Source organism: Rattus norvegicus, chromosome 1, assembly GCF_036323735.1.
Source record: "Rattus norvegicus strain BN/NHsdMcwi chromosome 1, GRCr8, whole genome shotgun sequence".
Lineage (NCBI taxonomy): Eukaryota > Metazoa > Chordata > Mammalia > Rodentia > Muridae > Rattus > Rattus norvegicus.
In genome coordinates this window covers 191,534,562-191,553,880 of record NC_086019.1, presented here as the reverse complement: position 1 = coordinate 191,553,880, position 19,319 = coordinate 191,534,562, and the positions used below count along the sequence as shown (strand labels likewise).

Below are 19,319 nucleotides of genomic sequence, written 5' to 3'. Positions count from 1 at the left end.
CTCCTGCTACATTGCAGCTGCCCGCTGGGACCGCCCTTTGGGTTTAGGAAGGTTTTGTTTTTTGGTTTTTTTTCAGGGCTACTTGTTTCACACGGATTTGGAAGTTTTTATTTTTGCAGATCACCGAGTGAAATGAAACAAATGAATAGTAGAGCCTAGATCTCCTGATTCCCAAAGCAGTTACTTTTTTTGTTTGTTTTTGAAAGGCCATGTCTCACAATGTAGCTTTGGCTGACCTGGACTCACTATGTAGATCAAACTAACCTTACTTACATTTACAAAAATGCTCCTGCATCTTCCTGGGATTAACGTGTGCACCACCACTACCAGCTGCAACTTTGTAGCATTGGTTTCCAAAGAGCTCCCAAACATCTTGCCAATGGTTTACAGTCTTTTATATTAATAACTATTTTGAGAGGTTGGGAACATAGCTCAGTGACTAAGAATATTGGGTGCTTCCTCTTCCAGAGAACCCACATTCTATCTCCAGAATAAAGAAGCTCCTGCTCTTTAACTCCAGTTCCAAGGAATCTGACACCCTCTTCTGGCCTCAGGGAGCAATGCACAAACATGGTGCACAGATATACACGAAGGTAAAACGCCCATTCACATTAAATAAAAATCCTTAAGGAAAAAAAAAAAAAGCTGGATGGTCACCATTGGGATTAAAGATCACAATGGCCTTTAATCCAAAGTAGGGCAGATGAATCTCTGATTTCTAGGGCAGCCAAGGCTACAGAGAAAAATTCCTGTGTCTAGGGGAAAAAAAAAATCCCTTCCAGAATCTAATACTCCTTCCCCATTTTAATGCATTTATTATCTGCAACGGTTCCAAAGAAGATCTTAAGCCCTTGGTTACATAGCAAGATCCTACCCCAAACATAACTAATAATTAAGAAAACAGGTGGGATAAAATAAAAATAAATCAGAGATGGACAGGGGAGAAGCCATTGTGGGGAAATGGAAGTTGAATAGAGACTGAAAGAAAGATTCTTTACAGCTAGGTATGATAGCATATACACACAATCCCAATTTACTGGTAGAGGCCAGCCTTCTTCGATGTTGAATAACTCAGTACACACACACACAGATTCTAAAGTTCAAGATTGTCCTGTCTTTTAAAAGGACATGCATATAGTCTTGTAGAAACTATGTGTTGCTTCTTTTCACTTTAGGACTTTAAAGTTGTGTGTTTGTGTTTAAATAATTACAGATGTAGGGCTAGAGAGATAGTTTAAGTGGTTAAGAACACTGGCTACTCTTCCTTAGAATCCAGGGTTTGATTCTCGAACCCACATGGAAGCTTTTAACAGTTTCTAACTTTAGTATTAAGGGAATTGAAACCTTCTAGCACAGAGACAAAAATTCAGGCATAAAATAAAGATAAATTCTAAAATTACAGGGGTAATAAATATTTGCTTTTGTAAAAATAAATCTAATGTGAACTATCAAAGGATCATCTGCAAAACAAACTTCCCCACATGTTCTCAGTACCCTGCCTAGAGTGCCCTACCCAGAAGTAATCAGTGTTGAGTCCCCTATATCTAAATGATACCATACTATAAATTGTTTTATTTTTCTTTACACTTTGGCAATTTATAGTTGTTTTACATCTTGCCTTTTCAGGCTTATAATATCTGGAAAGATATTAATAAAGATAACGATAGGGCCAGGTGTGGTGGCCACTTTCACTACAGTGCTCAGTGGCATTAGCAGGGAAAATCTTGAATTCAAGTCCAAGCTTTTTTACATAGTGAGACCCTATCTTTTTATGTCCAGTCCTTACCACCCCACTTGTTCCTGTATTCCACCCCCCACAAAGAAAGAAAGGAAGGAAGAAAAGATAAATAGTAAGAAAGAAAAGAAAGGAAAAGAAAGAGAGAAAGGAGAAATGTAGGTACTGGAAGAGAGATGACTCAGCAGTTAAGAGCACTGGCTGGCTCAGGCTAGGACCTGACTTTATTGAGTTCCCAGGACCAACAAGACATCTTGCAAACATCTTACCTCTGTGCCACTGCACATAGTGCACAGACATACATACATACAGGCAAAACACACCCATGCATATTTAAAATATATTTTAATATTTTTAAAATGTTGGGTATGGTGATGAACAACTTTAATTTCAAACATTCAGAAGGCAGAAACAGATATCTGTGAGTTCAAGGCCAGTCTGGTCCACATAGTTCTGTTTCAAAACACCAAAGTAATAATAAAAAATAAATGTATGCTAAGCTTTATTTCACTCTAGAATAGCTAAAAGCTGAGTAAGGTGCTGGGTGCCTATAGTCCCAGGAATTAAGGAATCTAAGAAAAGAAAATTGTAAGAGCAAGATCAGCATGGGGAATGGTTCAGTGGATACAAATGCTAGCCACTTGAGCTACATCCAAAGAACTCTTACTTAAAAAAAAACAAACAAACCTAGCTTCAGCGATACACATCTGTAATTCCAGAACTCCTACCAGCAACATTGAAAAATTACTCCCAGGCCAGCTAGAATGGAGCACAAGAACAACAACAGGAATGAGCCTGCCTCAGAACAAGGTTAAAAGAAAATCAGCTCCCAAGACACTGTCCTTTAAGCTTCACATTCGTGCCCTGATGCAAGTACACCCCCTTCTCAAGACCAGACTGGCTTGGACTATATAGCCATACTTTATCTCAAATAAATACTAGATAGATGTGTAATAGTGAATTCTAGGTCAGCCAGAACCACTTAGACTCTATCTTGAAAAACAACAAAAATATCTTTCTGGGTCTTGCTGTGTAGCCCAAACAAGCCTAAAGGCTAGTGGCAAGGTTCAGCAAGGGTGTGATTTGAATTCACATTACTGAGTGGGAGGAAAAAAAAGTAGGGGCCAGGTCCAATCCCCAGAACCCATGTACATGTAAAAAGAGAAACCAACTCCCAAAAGTCCATGTGTATACCTTTGCCTTCCAAGACAGTAACTTCAACAGGTGGCTGAAGAGATCGTTCAGTAGTCAAGAGCACTTGTTGCTCTTGTAGAGGACCTGGGCTTGGTTCCAAGTACCTACATGATGACTGACATCTTTCATAATACCAGTTCCAGGGGATCCAAACCCCCTTTTTGGTTTCCTCTGCCACCAGGCATGCACATGGTACACATACATACAGGTAAAACATTAATATTCATGTAAGAATTTTACAAATTAGGGGCTCAGTGAGTAAACATATTTGCCACTAAACCTGACATGAATTTGATGCCGAAACTCACAAAGTAGAAGGCGAATAAGGGTCTCTATTTCAGTTGGTAGAGTGCTTGCCCAACATTTGTGAAGCCTTGGGTTCAGTTCTTAGTGTCATTTTAAAACAGATGTGATGGCGTACACCATCATTCTGGAGGAGGTGGCAGGAAGATAAAAAGTTCAGGGTTATCTAGCAACTCTTGAGACTTGCATGGGCTATATGAAATTCTGCTAAAAAAAAAAAATAACTAGCCCAGTTGGTAGTGTGTTTGCATTGTGGCACAAAGTCTTTGGTTGGCTGTCAGCATTACATAAAACTTGCTATGAAAGATAATAATCCCAGTACCTGAAGATTGAGGAAAGATGATCTCATGAGGCAACTCTGGTCTATATAGTGAATTCCCAACCAATTAGGTATATACGGTGAGACCCTTCTCAAAACACACACACACACACACACACACACAATACCACAAAAACATGGAGGGGGTTGTGTGTGTTTCAGTTGGTAGTGTGCTTGCTTCAACTGGAAGTGATAATCCTAACACCAGGGAGGTAGACACAGGAGGATCAGTGTTCAGGGTTATTCTTGACCACATCACAAGTTTGAGGACAGCCTGAACTTAAAATAAACCCTGAGAACTGTGATTCTGTAATTCTAGTACTTAGGAGTTCAAGGCTAGCCTGGGCTGTATAGTTTCTGGCCAGAATTGGCTAAGGTAACAAAATACCTGTAATCCCAGCAAATGGGAGGTAGAGCTTTGAGGATCAGGAGTTAAGCGTTATCTGAGCTTCCCAGTGAGTAGAGACCAACCTGGGTTGTATGGGATCTTGTTTCAGCTCTACTCAAAACCAACAACAAAAGATGCCAGGGGGTGACAGTAGTCCACAAGCCAGCTTTCATGGTCTTTTGCAAACAGCACAGATGATTGATCAAGATGGTGGCTGTTTGCCTTGGAGGATAGTCCTGTACAGAGTCAATGTATATGGGGCTGGAGAAGGCAGCTTAATGGTTAAGAGAACCTCCTGTCTCTCCAGAGGACCCCAGTTCTGTTCCCTGCACCCACATGGCAGCTCACACACCTGCCTTTAGCTCCAGTGTCAGAGGATCTGATGCCCTCTTCTGGCTTCCTTTGGGCCTAAGGCATTTCTGTGGTGCACAAACATGTAGGCAGGCAAAACATACATAAAAGAGAAAAATAGAAGAAACATGAGCATATATCTTTAATGTCTAAATATATCTGTAATATATTTTCTTCATATATATAATGCTTATAATGACATTTAATATTGTTAACATTGCTTTATACTTGTGTTTTTTTCAATGTTGGATTAGACCCAGGGCCTATACCAGGCTAGGCCAGTGCTCTGAGTTCTATCCTTAGATAACTATTTTACATCTAACTATTGATATTATGAAATTCTTACTCAGAAGTAAAAAAGATATTTATCTGTTTCATTTTAAAATGCTCTGTGTTTCTGTCTCTCTCTTTCTCTGTGTATTTGGGGGTGCTTGTGTGTGTATGTATGTACATATTCCTGTGTAGCGGGGTAGGTGGATGTTCATGTGTGTGAGTGTACTTACATATGTATTCACATGCATGTAGAGGATCACACTGTCATACACACACTTGGACATGGGTGTGAATATATAAACACTAATTAATCAATATCTCTCCTTTTAGCATTCTAAACATATCCTTGGTTTATTACAATAGGCCCAGTTTTGGGTTTTTTTTTTTGTTAAGGGTATCTACACGCATCTGCATCACTAAAAGCACTCCTGCTCATTCAAAGTCTGGCTCTGATGTGGAGAAAAGAAAAGCTTGGTGTGATGGCGGATGTCTATAATCCCAGTATTCTAGGGATTGGTGTGAGTGATGGCGGGTGTCTGTAATCCCAAAACTCTAGGGATTGAAGGCAATGAAAAATTGAAGCCAATACAATAGAAGGAAAGAAAAGCAAGGTGTGGGAGGTAAGTGTTGGGGCATACCTGTAACCTTGCAACACTCCAGCAGAAGCTGGAGAATCATCTGCAGAGACCAGGCTAGCCAGGACTATATATCAAAACTGTCTCAAAAAATTCTGGACAAAGAACCTGAGTGATAGTGGTGGTCACACCTTTAGTCCCAGCACTGGGAAGGCAGAGGCAGGCAGACCTCTTGAGTTCAAGGATAGCCTGGGTTACAAAGCAAGCTCCAGGATAGCCAGGGCTATACAGAGAAATTGTCTTGGGAGGAAAAAAAAAACCTTGGACAAACTAAACATCCTCAAAACATAGGGCTGGGGAGAACTGTTAGTGGGTATAGTGCTTACTGAGTAAACATAAGGACCTGAGTTTGAACCCTCAGCATCTATATAAAAAGCCTGATGCAGCGATAAATGTCTGTAACCTCATACTGGTGGGTGGACACAAGTGGATCCCAGGGACAGGCAAGCCAGCCTAGCACAAAGGATCAGTTCCCGGTTCAGCCAGAGGCTATCTGAAAAATAAGGCAGAGGGGCTGGGAAGATGGTTCAATGATTAAGAGCACTGATTGCTCTTCTAGAGGACCTGAGTTCAGTTCCCAGCACCTAGCTCACAATGGCCTGTAACTCTAGTCTCAGGGGATCTGACTCCTTTTTGTGGCCTCTGTGGGTACCAAGCATGTATGTGGTATACAGACATATATGCAGGCAAAATACTCATACATATAAAAATAATCTTTTAAAAATATGGTGGACTGGGGTTGGGGATTTAGCTCAGCGGTAGAGCGCTTGCCTAGCGAGCGCAAGGCCCTGGGTTCGGTCCCCAGCTCCGAAAAAAAGAAAAAAAAAATATGGTGGACAGCAACGGAGGAAGACTGGCCTCTACTTCTCATGCATCTATGTGAGGACATTCATGCAAATATCAAGAAGGAGGGTGGGGAGTGGCAGATATAGGAAGATTCAAAAAAAGTGAGATGATGAGATGGGTCAGACCTGGGCACCTAAAAATCTAATAAAACAGCCATATCTAGTTCCATAAAACGAAGTAGTTGTAACTGTTAGTATAAGCATGGAGTTCTACTATTTGGGGGTGGTTAACCATGCTCCAAGTGTTGAAAAGCTCTTAGTTTCATCTAAACCAGCTGCTGGTGCTGCTGCTTTTCTTTTCTCCTCTTCCTCCTCTTTTTCCCTCTTCTCCCCCTCTTGTCTTCAGGTATCCCAGGCTGGCATCAGACTTGCTTCCCTTGTAGCTGAAGATCCCCTTGAACATCTGATCCCCGTGTGTCTACCTCCCCATTGCAGGGATTACAAGTGTATGCCATCATGCCTGTTTTAATGTGATGGTGTTATAACGGAGCTACACCTCCAGCCCCTTTACTCTGTAGCAGTTTTGGTTTTTTGTTTTGTATTTTGAGATAGGGTTTCTCTATGTAGCCCCGGCTGTCCTAGAACTTGCTCCGTAAACCAGGCTAGCCTCAAACTCAGAGATCCATCTGCCTCTGGTTCCCACATGCTGGGATTAAAGGTGTGCCCAGTTTGTAGCATTTTTTAAAAAAAGATTTATTTATTTATTATATATAAGTACACTGTAGCTCTCTTCAGACACACCAGAAGAGTACAGATGGTTATGAGCCACCATGTGGTTGTTGGGATTTGAACTCAGGACCTCTGGAAGAGCAGTCAGTGCTCTTAACCACTGAGCCATCTCTCCAGCCCGCATTTCCTTCTTTCTTTTTTTGGTAAGCATTGTGTGTGTGTGTGTGTGTGTGTGTGTGTGTGTGTGTGTGTGTGTGTGTGTGTTAGTGCTAGGGAATAAACCAAAGTTTGTACTGTACCATTAAGTTATAACGCTGTAGCCAAAATTAAGCATAATAGTCTGTGTAGTTTTTTGAGATAGGTGTTGCTCTGTAGACTAGGCTCGAGCAAATTCACCATCCACCTACCTTTACCTTCTAAGTACAGATAGGTGTACATCGCCATATCTACTGCCAACCCCAGTCTTTTGAAGACATTTCTGTGGGGTAGCTAGAGCTACCTCAAGCTTACAGCAGTCCTCCTCCATTTCACAGCAACAACAGTAACTATTGAGATTACAGGCATACACCACTATGTTCAGCTCCATAGATTTCCCTAAGACTTAGTTTTGAGTGTGTGCTCATGTTCATGTGTGTACTTACATGTGGTTGTCAGAGCCCTTGGGGCTGAAGTTATAGGAAGTTGTCAGCCATCAGATGTGACACTTTCTGGGAACTGAACTCTGGTCCTCTGAATGAGCAAGTACTCTGGGGTTTTTTTGGGGGGGAAGGGAGCTGTGAGTAGGGTGCATTCAAGACAGGATTTCTGCTTTGAAACTCGTTCTGTAGATCAGGCTGGCTTCAAACTCAGAGGTTTGCCTCTGCTTTCCAAATGCTGGGATTAAAGGTATGTGCTACCACTGCCAGGCAGCCCCTCTGTATTTTTAAATAATGTAAAAAATCAGTACCTAGAGACAGACTAATAGTATTAAGAATTCTCTCCCTTCATGGATCAATAACTCATAACTCCATCGAGATAGGTTTTGCAGAGGGACAGATTTTTTTCAGAGATGTGAAGTTACTTATTCAGCTTGTCAATCCAGAGCTCAACTTCCATTAATTTGAAGGATCCTGAACAAAGTGAATGGTCAGAGACAAGAAGACCCCTTGTAAGATGGGGGCAGAACTCCTGCTGACTCTTGAGAGCAGTGGGAGCTGATGAAGGCATTTGTCAGTCCTACTCCACACTGTCCACTGTACTGGGGTTAATGACTGCTAGACTTGCAGAAAATGGTCAGGATGGCCATCAGGGCCAGTGATGACTCATTATCGGCATCAGACATGGTAGCCTCCTAGAGGAGCCATCAAGCTCAGCCACCTCATTGTTACCGTAGAACCTTTTGTGAAGTATATATTCTGTCTCCAAATTCTTATTTCTAAGCATTTCGGGGGAGGTAAAAAACTGTTACCAGTGGAGAAAGGGCTTTAGCTTAGTTGGTATACTGTTTGCCTAACATCCACAAAGCCTGACGTTTGCTCCTCAATACTGCATAAATTGGGTGTTGTGGTCCATACCTGTAATCCTCAGATGCTAGCCTGTAATAAATTAAACCCTATCTCAAAAATGTTATTATTCCAAGTATGGTGTCACACATCTTTAATCTCAGAATTCAGACAGACCCCTGTAAATTCAGAGTCAGCCTGATCTAAATATGAGCCTATCTCAAGAAAACAAGTGTCCATATTTAACACTTTCACATCTATTTCCTTTTCTATTTCTATTATGTTTTGAGACAGGTTTTAACTATTGTTGTCCTTGGCTACCCTGGAATCCACAGGTCCGATCTGTGAATCATGTCCAACCTGCAGTCATGTCCACATACTTACATTCAGACACACACACGTTTACACATATTTGATTTTTAAAAAATCTAAGCATGGTGCTGCACACCTTTAATCTTAACACTCAGGAAGCAGAGGCAGAGGCAAGAAGGTCTCTGAGTTCAAAGTCAGCCTGGTCTACAATTCAATCTCAGGTCCTCTGGAAGGACAGAAACTTAATCACTGAGCCGTCTCTCCCAATTCCTATTTTTCTTTTTTCAATTTACTTTTAAAATTTATTTTATGTGGAAATGTTTTACCTGTATGTATGTGTGTGCACGTCCTATGTGCAGTTCTCTCAGAGACCAGAAGAGGGTGTCAGATTCTCTAGGACTAGAGTTACAAATGGTTGTGAGCTGCCATATAGGTGCTGGGAACTGAATTCAGGTCCTCTAAAAGAGCAGCCAGTGCTGCCGCCCTTTTTTTCTTCCTAGTAGTAGACTAGGGACTGGTGAGACGGCTCAGCAGGTAAGCACACTTGCCCCAAGCCTAATGATCTAAGTTTGATCTCTGGGTTCATATAGTGGAAGGGGAAGAAGAAAAGAGACAAAAGTTAAAAAAAAAACTTTTATGTATTTGGGACTTGATAGTTCAATTAATAAAATGCTTTCCTTGAATCGCAAGGACCTGAATTCAGTCCCAGAACTCACATAAAATAGCTGGGCATAGGGCCAGCAAAATACCTCAGTGGGTAAAAGGTTTTTGCCACCAAACCTACAAATTCTCCTCTGATTTCCACTTGGGGACTATGGCATACTTGAGCCTCTACAAAATAAAATAAATATGATTAAAAAGAAAAAACAACTGGGGTCAGTTATACTGGTGCACACCTTTAATCCTGGCACTCGGGAAGGGAAGCGGCAAGCTTGGAATACAGATTGAGTTCCAGCATAGCCTTGGCTACATAGAAAAAAACACTGAACATTAACCTCTGCCCTCTATATTAATGAACATCTATGAGACCCTCATTGTAACTGGGATCCTGGAACAAGGGACATTGCGTGAAATCCAAGGAAGTCTGATTAAACTTTAGTTCCTAATAGCATTCTTTTGATGAGTCAGTTCTATCCTGTGAGATTTTCATAGTAAATGAGGCTGAGTATGCTTAGTTTCAGAACCTTTCCACATTCTCTATTCAATTGTTCTGTAAACCTATAAGTATTGTAAAATGAGAAGTTGGAAGCTGGAGAGACGGCTCAGTGGTTAGGAGGTTCCAGAGTCATTTTCCAGCAGCCACATAGCAGCTCATAACTATCTGTAACTACAGTTCTAGAAGATATGTAACCCTCTTCCGGTGTCTAGGTAGCAGGCACTATTGTAGTCAATAGACATACATGCAGACAAAAGATTCATAAAATAATACAAATTTAAAATACAAAGCATTGTGTGTAGTGGAGCACACCTTTAATCCCAGCACTTGGAAGGCACAGGCAAGTGGTTCTCTTGTGAGTCTGATGAGTTCTAGGTCATCCATAGCTACAAAGTTAGACATTGTCTAAAAAAGAAAAGAGCCAGGCAGTGGCACACGCCTTTAAATGGGTAAATTATAGACGTGGAGGCACTCAGGAGGCAGAGGCAGGTGGATCTCTGAGTTTGAGGTCAACCTGGTCTACAGAGGGACTTCCAGGACAGCCAGGGCTACACAGAGAAACTCAAAAACAAAAACAAGGGGTTGGGGATTTAGCTCAGTGGTAGAGCGCTTGCCTAGGAAGCGCAAGGCCCTGGGTTCGGTCCCCAGCTCCGAAAAAAAGAACCAAAAAAAAACAAACAAACAAACAAACAAAAAAAAACAAAAAACAAAACAAAAACAAAAAGATTAAAATGATTCACAGGATATTAAAAACATAAATTTTCTTATTATGTGTTGTATGTATATGGATTCAGTGGTGTCCATTCAGAAATCAGAAAAACGTTATCAGAATTGGTTTTTTCTACCATGTAGGATTTGGGGGATCAAAAGCTTAGTGGCAAACCCCTTTAACTCACTGAGCCATTTCACCAACCCTGTCTGTTTTTCTCTTTTTGTTTTTTGAGACTCTAATGAGATCAAACCTTGCTATTAAGTGCTAAGTTGCTTAGAACTTGACTTTTTTCCCTTTTTGTGTGTGGTATAAGGATAGAACTCAGTGAGGGGTTGACACATGTTAGGCCAGCACTAACTGCACTCTCAGTGTAGAAAACCTGGTTTCAATCCCCTTCCCAAACGCATCCTTCCCCCAGTTTCCATTAGCCATGTATAGTTTCTGAACCTCAACTTGCCCATCTTTTTTTTCATCTTTGTAGTACTGGGACTTGAACTCAGAACTTAATGAATGCTAGGCAAACTACCACGTCTATAATTTACCCATTTTGAAGTAGTGAAATTACTGCTCAAGAGTTATCTCAGTGGTTAAGCACACTGGTTCTTGCAAGTGAAACTGATTCTGATTCGATTCCCAGTACACACATGGAGGCTTATCACCACCTCCTTGGGCAGACATGCACGTGTTGCACAGACAAAGGTGCAAATAACACACATGGAATACTGAGAGTAAATAAAGTACAACAGTGAACTATTATTACTATTATTGTTATTAGGGTCATATGTAAGTGCTCTACATCATTACTCTCTTTGTGGCTTGGGTTTGTTTGTTTTGAGACAAAATCCCAGATTGGCCTTCACTGAGCCAAGACTGACCTTGAACTTTTTCTTTTGTTTGTGAACCAGAGTCTCACTATTTAGACCTGACTGGCCCATACCCTGTTGGGTAGACCAGGCTGGCCTCAAATTCAGAAATCTATTCACCTCTGCCTCCCAAGTGCTTGGATTAAAGGCCTTACCACTAAACCAGGCAGGTCTTTGAATCTCTTTATTCTCTTATCTCCACTGCCCAGTGCTGGGATTACCAGGGTATACTATCATGCCAGGTATACAAGTTTCCTACATGCTGCATAAGGATTCTACCAACTTAGTTACATCCTTAGCACTGCCTCATTTCTCATCTTTTGAACTACACCCAGTTTGATTTTGCTGTGTACTAAATTGTGTGCTAAGCCACCTTTATTTACATGCATTATCCCATGTGTCCTTCTAGGATTGTCATTTCCCTTGTTTTCCCACCAGAAAGTCTCTAAGCCATAGGATTGCCAAGTACTGGAGGGCTCTCGTGTCAAAGCTTTCAGCCCATGTTCTTCAACAACTCAGACTCCCCCTTCTTTCTGCCCACGTCAGATAGACTCTGCCCACCTCAGAGCCAAGTTTGAAAGATATGCTTCCCACACAAACTGCATGTACGTTAGCATTCTCTTTGATCACAGCTCTCAGAGACATCTGGAGTTTCTAATCAGAAAGGCATCTCCAGGAAGGATAGCAAGCATTTAAAAATTACATTTTATTTATGTGTGTGCAGGCATGCATGCCACAGGACTTGGAGGCCAGAGGACAACTTTTGGGAACTTGATTCTCTCCTTCCACTGTATGGGTCATGGAATTGAACTTAAGTCTCAGTGGCAAGAGCTTTTATTAACGGAGCCATCTCATCCCCCTTTTCTTTTTTGAGACAGGGTTTCATGTGTAGCTCTGGTTGTCCTAGATCTTACTCTATAACTCAGGTTAGCCTCGAACTCATGGAGATGCACCTGCCTCTGCCTCCCTAGTATTAGAATTCAAGGTGTGCCTGGCTGTAGGGATACATTTATCCCAGCACTCAGGAGGCAGAGATCTCTGCGTTTGAGGCCAACCTGGTCTACATAGAGAGTTCTAGAACAGCCACAACTATATAATGAGACCTGTCTCAAAAAAAAAAAAATACAGCAAGAAGCTAGATGAAACTATTAAAATTCCACATCTTGGTGTTGGAGAGATGGGTCAGCCAGTGATTAAGAGGACTCGTGTACTAATAACCTGCATTCACACAGCACCTCACAACCCTCTGTATAACTCCAACCACAGGTGATAAACACCCTCTTCTGGACCCTGCAGCAGCAGGTACACACATAGTATGCAGACATATATGCAGGCAAAACATCCAATCACATAAAATAAGTGAAAAAGTTTTGTTTAAAAAACTCCATATCGGGGTTGGGGATTTAGCTCAGTGGTAGAGCGCTTGCCTAGGAAGCACAAGGTCCTGGGTTTGGTCCCCAGCTCCGAAAAAAAGAACCAAACAAACAAACAAACAAACAAAAAAAAAACCTCCATACCAATCACAGTTCATGTCTGTAATTACAGCACATGGGAAGCAGATGATATGAGTTAAATAAAAGCCAGACCCAGCTATTACAGTTTCCTGCTTCAAAACAACAATTAACAGGTGTGCACGGTGTTTATCCCAGAAGTCAAGAGGTAGGAGGGCTAGGAGTTCAAGGTCATACGCAACTACACAGCAAGTTCAAGGCTAGTCTGGGCTACAGAGTGCTTGCTGCTCAAACATGAGGACCTGAATTTAGATTCCTACCACACAGCACATCCCAGTGCTGCACTGGCTAGCCAGTCTAACTGAAATGCAAATTCCCTCTCTTAAAAAATAAAGTAGAACGGGGCTGGAGAGATGGTTCAGCGGTTAGCACTGACTGCTCTTCCAGAGGTCCTGAGTTCAATTCCCAACTACCACTAGGTGGCTCACAATCATCTGTAATGGGACCTGATGTCCTCTTCTGGTGTGTCTGAGGAGAGCGACAGTGTACTCATCATATACATAAAATAAACGCATCTTTAAAAAAAAAAAAAAAAAGCAGAAGCCAGGCAAGGCTGGTACAATGTGTATATCATGATACCATAATGCCAAATGAATGAAAGCAGTTGTAAGATTAGGTGGATTGGGCTGGAGAGATGGCTCAGTGCTTATGAGCACTGACTGTTCTTCCAGAGGTCCTGAGTTCAATTCCCAGCAACCACATGGTGACTCACAACCATCTGTAATGGAATCCAATTCCCTCTTAATGGTGTGTCTGAAAACAGCTACAGTGTACTCATATAAATAATAAAATAAAAAGTAAAAAAAAAAAACCCACCACAGTCAGAAAAGTAGACTGTGAGAAACACAATTCGTTGGCAGTGGTGATGTTTAAAAAAAAAAAAAAGGTGGATTATATAAGAATTATATCTGAAGTTGTCATTTGATTTTTAAACTAAAAAGTTATTTGGAGACTGGGTTTCCCTATGTAGCCCTGGTAGCCTGCAATTTGCTATGTTGACCTTACAGATGATTATGAGCTGCTATGTATGTGAGTGCTGAGAACTGAACCTGTGTTCTTCGCAAAAGGAACAAATACTCTTAACTGCTGAATCATCTCCAGCCCCTATATCATCCCCTCTCATGGTCTCATATCCTTTGCTGGATTGGAGCTCTGTATGTAGCTGAGGATGACCTTGAACTCCTGATAACCCTTAGTGCTAAAGTAGAAGCATTCACTGTTACATATGATTTTAATATAAAATTTAGAAAAAATATATTTGTGTATGAATATTTGCCTGCATTCATATATGCACATCATGTGCATGTCTGGCACTTTAGAAGAGAGGACATCAGACCTCCTGGAACTAGTAGAAAGACTTGTGGGTGCTGGGAATAGAACCTGGGTCCTCTGCAGGACACAGTAGTAAGTACTCTTAACCACTACGGCATATTTCTAGCCATTAAAAAATTATTTTGTGGGCTGGAGAGATGGCTCAGCAGTTAAGAGCACCTGACTGCTCTTCCAGAGGTCATGAGTTCAATTCCCAGCAACCACATGGTGGCTCACAGCCATCTGTAAAGAGATCTGGTGCCCTCTTCTGGTGTGTCTGAAGACAGCTACAGTGTACTTATATATAATAAATGAATACATCTTTAAAAAATTATTTTGTGAATGAGCACAAAGTTCAAGTACAGAGACATCATCAGATCTCCAGGAGCCAGAGATACAGGTGGTTGTGAACTGTTTGACATGGGGGTTAGGAACCAAACCAAATGGGCCTTCTGGAAGAGCAGTGTGTGCCCTTAACTGGTGAGCCATCTCTCCATCCTCATATATCTACTTTTATGTGGTACTGGGGATGGAACTCAGCTTCTTTCGTGGAGTCAAACACTCTGCTGATTGAATTACAACCCTTAGCCCTACTCCTTCCTTCAGCTTGCTCTAATTGTTTATTTTTGTAATACTCTGATCCAGGACACCTAGTGTGGGGTACACAATTGTATTTTTAGTTAAGAGTCAAAACAATCTGTATTTGTGCTGAGCTTCAGGTCACTTACTTAAACCCCACCCACACAGTTTTACTGTTGGGTTCTGAAGTAACCTCATTTTTTTTTCTTTTTTTTTTTTTTTTTTGGAGCTGGAGACCGAACCCAGGGCCTTGTGCTTTCTAGGCAAGCGCTCTACCACTGAGCTAAATCCCCAACCCCCCCCCCCCTTTTTTTTGAGACAGGTTTATAGCTCTGGCTGTCCTGGAATTTTCTTTGTAATTAGGCTGTCCTCGAACTCAGAGATCTGCCTGCCTCTGCCTCCAGAGTTCTGGGATTAAAGGCGTGTGCCACCACTGTCATTGGCTTCACAAGGCTCATCTAACATATGTTCTAGAAATCGACCTTTGGTCCTCAAGCTTTCACAGCAAAAACTTTACTGAGCTATCTCTTCAGTTCCTTCACATTTTTTAAAAAAATATACTTGGACTAGATACAGTGGCAGATGTCTATAATCCCAGCACTAGAGTGGTAAGGCAGGAGAATTTGAAATTTAATATCAGCATGGGCTATACATAGCCTCTAAAAGCAAACAAGGAAGGACTGTATCTAGCTCAGTTGGTAGAGTACCTTTTATAGAGTACAAATCCCTGAGTATATACCATAGCCCTGTAAAACTAGGCATGGTGGTACTACAGGTTCAAGGCCTGGTTTACATGGAAAGTTCTAGGCCAGCTAAAACTATCTACATAGTGGGAAAGATTATTACACAGAAAAAAGTTGTTCAAGGTCATCCTTGGCTATATATTGAGTTCAAGGCCATCTAGACCTATATGTAATTCTGCCTTAAAAACAGACAAAACCCCTGTATTTTACAAATAAGAACATAGCACAAGCATAGTACAATGCTCAAGGACTAGAGGGATGATGGCTCAATGGTTGAAAGCACTGGCTGCTCTTCCAGAGGACCCAGATTCCTAACACTCACATGACAGTTCAAAAACATCTGTAATTCTACTCTAAGGGGATCTGATGCCCTCTCTTGTGGTCTCCAATAGCACTGCATGCACCTGGTGCACAAATATCCACGCAGAAAAAACACCCATACACATAAAATAAAAATCATATTAACAAGTAGTACATTGCTCTGGATTCAGGATTTATAGATAAGGCATGGTAGTTCATGCTTTCAATTCCAGCACCGGAGAGGCAGAAATGAGATTTCTGTGAGATTGAGGACATCCTGGTCTATATAAGCCATAAACTATAGTATATAGTACACTATATAATGTATATAGTGAAATCCTGTCATTAAAAACACCACCCTAGGGCTGGAGAGATGGCCCAACAGTTGCACTGACTGTTCTTCCAGAGGTCCTGAGTTCAATTCCCAGCAACCACATGATGGCTCACAATAATCTATGTTGCAGGATATTTGAACTATTGAACACTTCAATATTTGAACACTGTGAACCTAGAGATTGTGTTATTTATTGATTTTAGTTATGGTGTGGCTCAACCTTAGCACATACTTTTAATCCAAGAGCTTTCTACTTGAATATTTGTAGACAGGATTAAATAAAGTCAACCATAGGTCAAAAATTGGAGCAAGCAACCAGTTGACAGGAAAGTGAACATGGGATATTAAGAAAAAAAAAAAACCTAGAGTGGGGAGATAGACACACAGGAGTAGAAGAGAGGGGGATCAGGTTTGAAGAAGCTTGGTTGAGATGGCATGACAGAAGGGCATTCCTGTGGGCTGTACGCTGAGGAGGGAGGTCAGGTGGGTGCTACCTCTCTAAGCTAGCAGGCTTTCACCGTAGGATGTGACTCTTGGATCTTCATTGGTAAAACTGAACAATTGAGATTTTCTTTAAAAACAACACATCTATAATGAGACCAGATGGTCTCATGTCATGTAGGCATATAGGCAAACAGTATATGCCAGACCTGTGCTCTCAAGTGTGGAGCCATCTCACCAGCCCCCAAATATTAATAACCTTTTTGTTTTTTCGTCAGTTTCTGGTAGCTCTGGCTGAACCGGAACTTCCTCTATAGACGCTGGCCTCAAACTCAGAGATCTGCTTGGCTGTCTCCTAAGTGCTGGGATTAACACACACACCACCACTGGTACAGTGGTAACACACAATACACTGCCCTGGCATCTCAATGTTCATAATAGCCACTGTGCTGGGCTTGTTTTAGCAAAGTCCAGTTCCTAATATCAGCCTCTCTTCAGGAATTAATTTGGGCCTAGTTTTCCTTAAATACTGACAATTCTTTCTGGAGGTGCCCTGAGCATGGATCAAAGCTGCATAGAGAATCAATGGGGCTGGTGGCTAGGCGGCTAATTAGAAAAAGGCAGCCTTTAAATTCTTCATATTTTCAGCATCCACATGGAGCTCAGAGTCATCCTAACTTTAGGTTCAAAGAATCCCACATCTTCTGGCCTCTCGGAGCTCTAGGCATACACAAAGTGCTTTCTTCTCACAGTATGTTGCTCTATTCTCATTAATAGAATGCCAAGTGCCAGGTAAGTTAGAATTTGCTTATCTCGTCTGTCCCCTGGCACAATGGCCTGGCACAATGGATGGAATCAATAGTAGTTTAGGAAAAAAGGCAGTTCATTTGAGTTGGGTACTGGTGAGAGGTAGAAACAAAGGGGGAAGTGGGAATCAGACATTTGAGCACTCCATTGGGTTATCAGAAGAGTGTGTGGGGAAGACACGTTGGAAAGGCTGCACATACCCTGGTAGGTATTTCATTAAACCAAGTATGGTAGCCCAAACCTATAATCCTAGCACTTAGAGGGTAAAGGCAGGATGACAAAGGCCAGCCTGGGGTGGGGTACTTAGTGAGACCATGCTTGAAAATTTGAAAAAAAGCGAAGTATAAAATGGAGGTTACAAACTGGTTCACAGGATCAATCCCACTTTTCAAAACATTTCAAGCAGTCAGAAAAATAACTGGAGAAATCAAGGTCCGACAACAGTGGTTTTTCTGGATCAGTGTGTAGTTTGTACTTTTCCTCTATCACCATATGCCCTCAGGTTCCTAATTTTACCTTTGCAACTTACCTTTCCCAACTTGTTTCACAGGTACTGAGGGTCCCTCTAACCCAAGGCTTTGCACATGCTGGGGAAGCATTCTACCAATGGGCTATACCCCACCTCAGCAACTTCCCTTGAACCACAGCCTTGTATGTAACTGTACAGCCATGGGGACTATGAACCAATATTTCTTCCTGCCTGTGCCTCCTTAAGTATTGAGTTTGTCTTGTTTTGAGTCAGGGTCTCAGTGAACTCAAGAGAACCACTTTCTGCCTCCCGGGTTCTAGAATTAAAAGTATGTGCCTCCACTTACTCTTAATTTTTGTTTGAGACAGGGTTTCTCTGGGTAGACCAGGCTGTCCTTGAACTCACAGAGAACCACTTGCTTCTGCTTCCCAAGTATTGGGAGTAATGGCGTGTGCTATCATAACTGGTTAGTTTTTTTTAAGTCATAAAAAAAGATTTTTATGTGTACTAATGTTTGCCTACAGGGCAAAACATTATGTGTACCATGTGCATGCCTGGTGCTTGAGGATATCAGAAGAGGTCAATGGATCCACTGGAACTGAAGTTACAGATTGCTATGAGCCCACATGTAGATTCTGGAAATCAAACCAAAGTCCTCTGCAGGACTAACAAGTGTTCTAAACTACTGAACCACTTCTCTTCAGCCCAAATTTTTACATTTTAAGTCTTAAAAAAATATGTATATGAGTGCTTTACGTGCATGCTATGTCTGTACCACATATACACAGCTGATGCTCTCAGAAGCCAGAAGAGGTCAGTGGATCTCCTGTAACTAGGCTTACGGATGGTTGTGAGCCACTATGGGTGCTGGCAGCTGAGTCTAGCTCCACTGAGAGAACAGCAAATGTTTTGTTTGTTCTGAGACAGTCTCTCTGCAGCCAGTCTCTGGCTGACCCAGAACTATGCATGTAGACTAGACTGGCTTGACTAAAGGCATGCATCGCCATGCCTTTCCTTGTAGCCAAGTGCTCTTAACCAGCTCTTTAGTCCCACACCATGTTTTTTCTGATTTTGTTTTTCTTTTTGGAGGTAGTCTTACACTGCAACTCTGGCTGCCCTGGAATTTGGTTTGTAAACAAGGCTGGTCTCTACTCAGAAATCCACCTGCCTCTGCCTCCAGAGTGCTGAGATTAAAGGTGTGCATCCCCAGCCATGCATCTGTCTTTTTAACTAGTGGTTTTCTGAGTTAAGATTTTGAGGTACTTTTCCTCTGAACTTGTGTTCATGTGTTTGTTTTGTATTGACAATGTTGTTTTGGCAAAAAAAAAAAAAAAAAAAGTATAAAAATTATGGATCTTTTCTAACATATATGCACAGATAAATAGAAAGACAATACACACCAAATAGTGGCCACACCTGGGGATCATTCAATGTCTTTCTGCATTGTTTGAATCTAATGTATTTGAAAAACACCAACACCCAATTAACCAACTCACCTATCCCGAAGTAGTAGAGTTCCCCAGGTAGGAGGGTAGGGGAGGAAACCCTCAATGAGGACATGGTCAGTATTGTCCTCATTCTGGAACCC

The 19,319-nt window shown here is 41.6% G+C and overlaps 1 long non-coding RNA gene across 2 annotated transcripts; it reads left to right on the top strand.

Annotated features, from left to right (window-relative positions):
- Positions 1–468: 468 nt before the first annotated feature.
- On the top strand, positions 469–19,078 carry LOC120099937 (uncharacterized). 2 transcript variants are annotated; one of them, XR_005499475.2, is made up of 2 exons: positions 469–593; positions 17,813–19,078. It is a non-coding gene; the product is annotated as an uncharacterized LOC120099937 (long non-coding RNA). The 2 variants fall into 2 exon arrangements; XR_005499474.2 differs by lacking the exon at positions 17,813–19,078 and adding an exon at positions 2,455–4,675.
- The last annotated feature ends 241 nt before the right edge of the window (positions 19,079–19,319 follow it).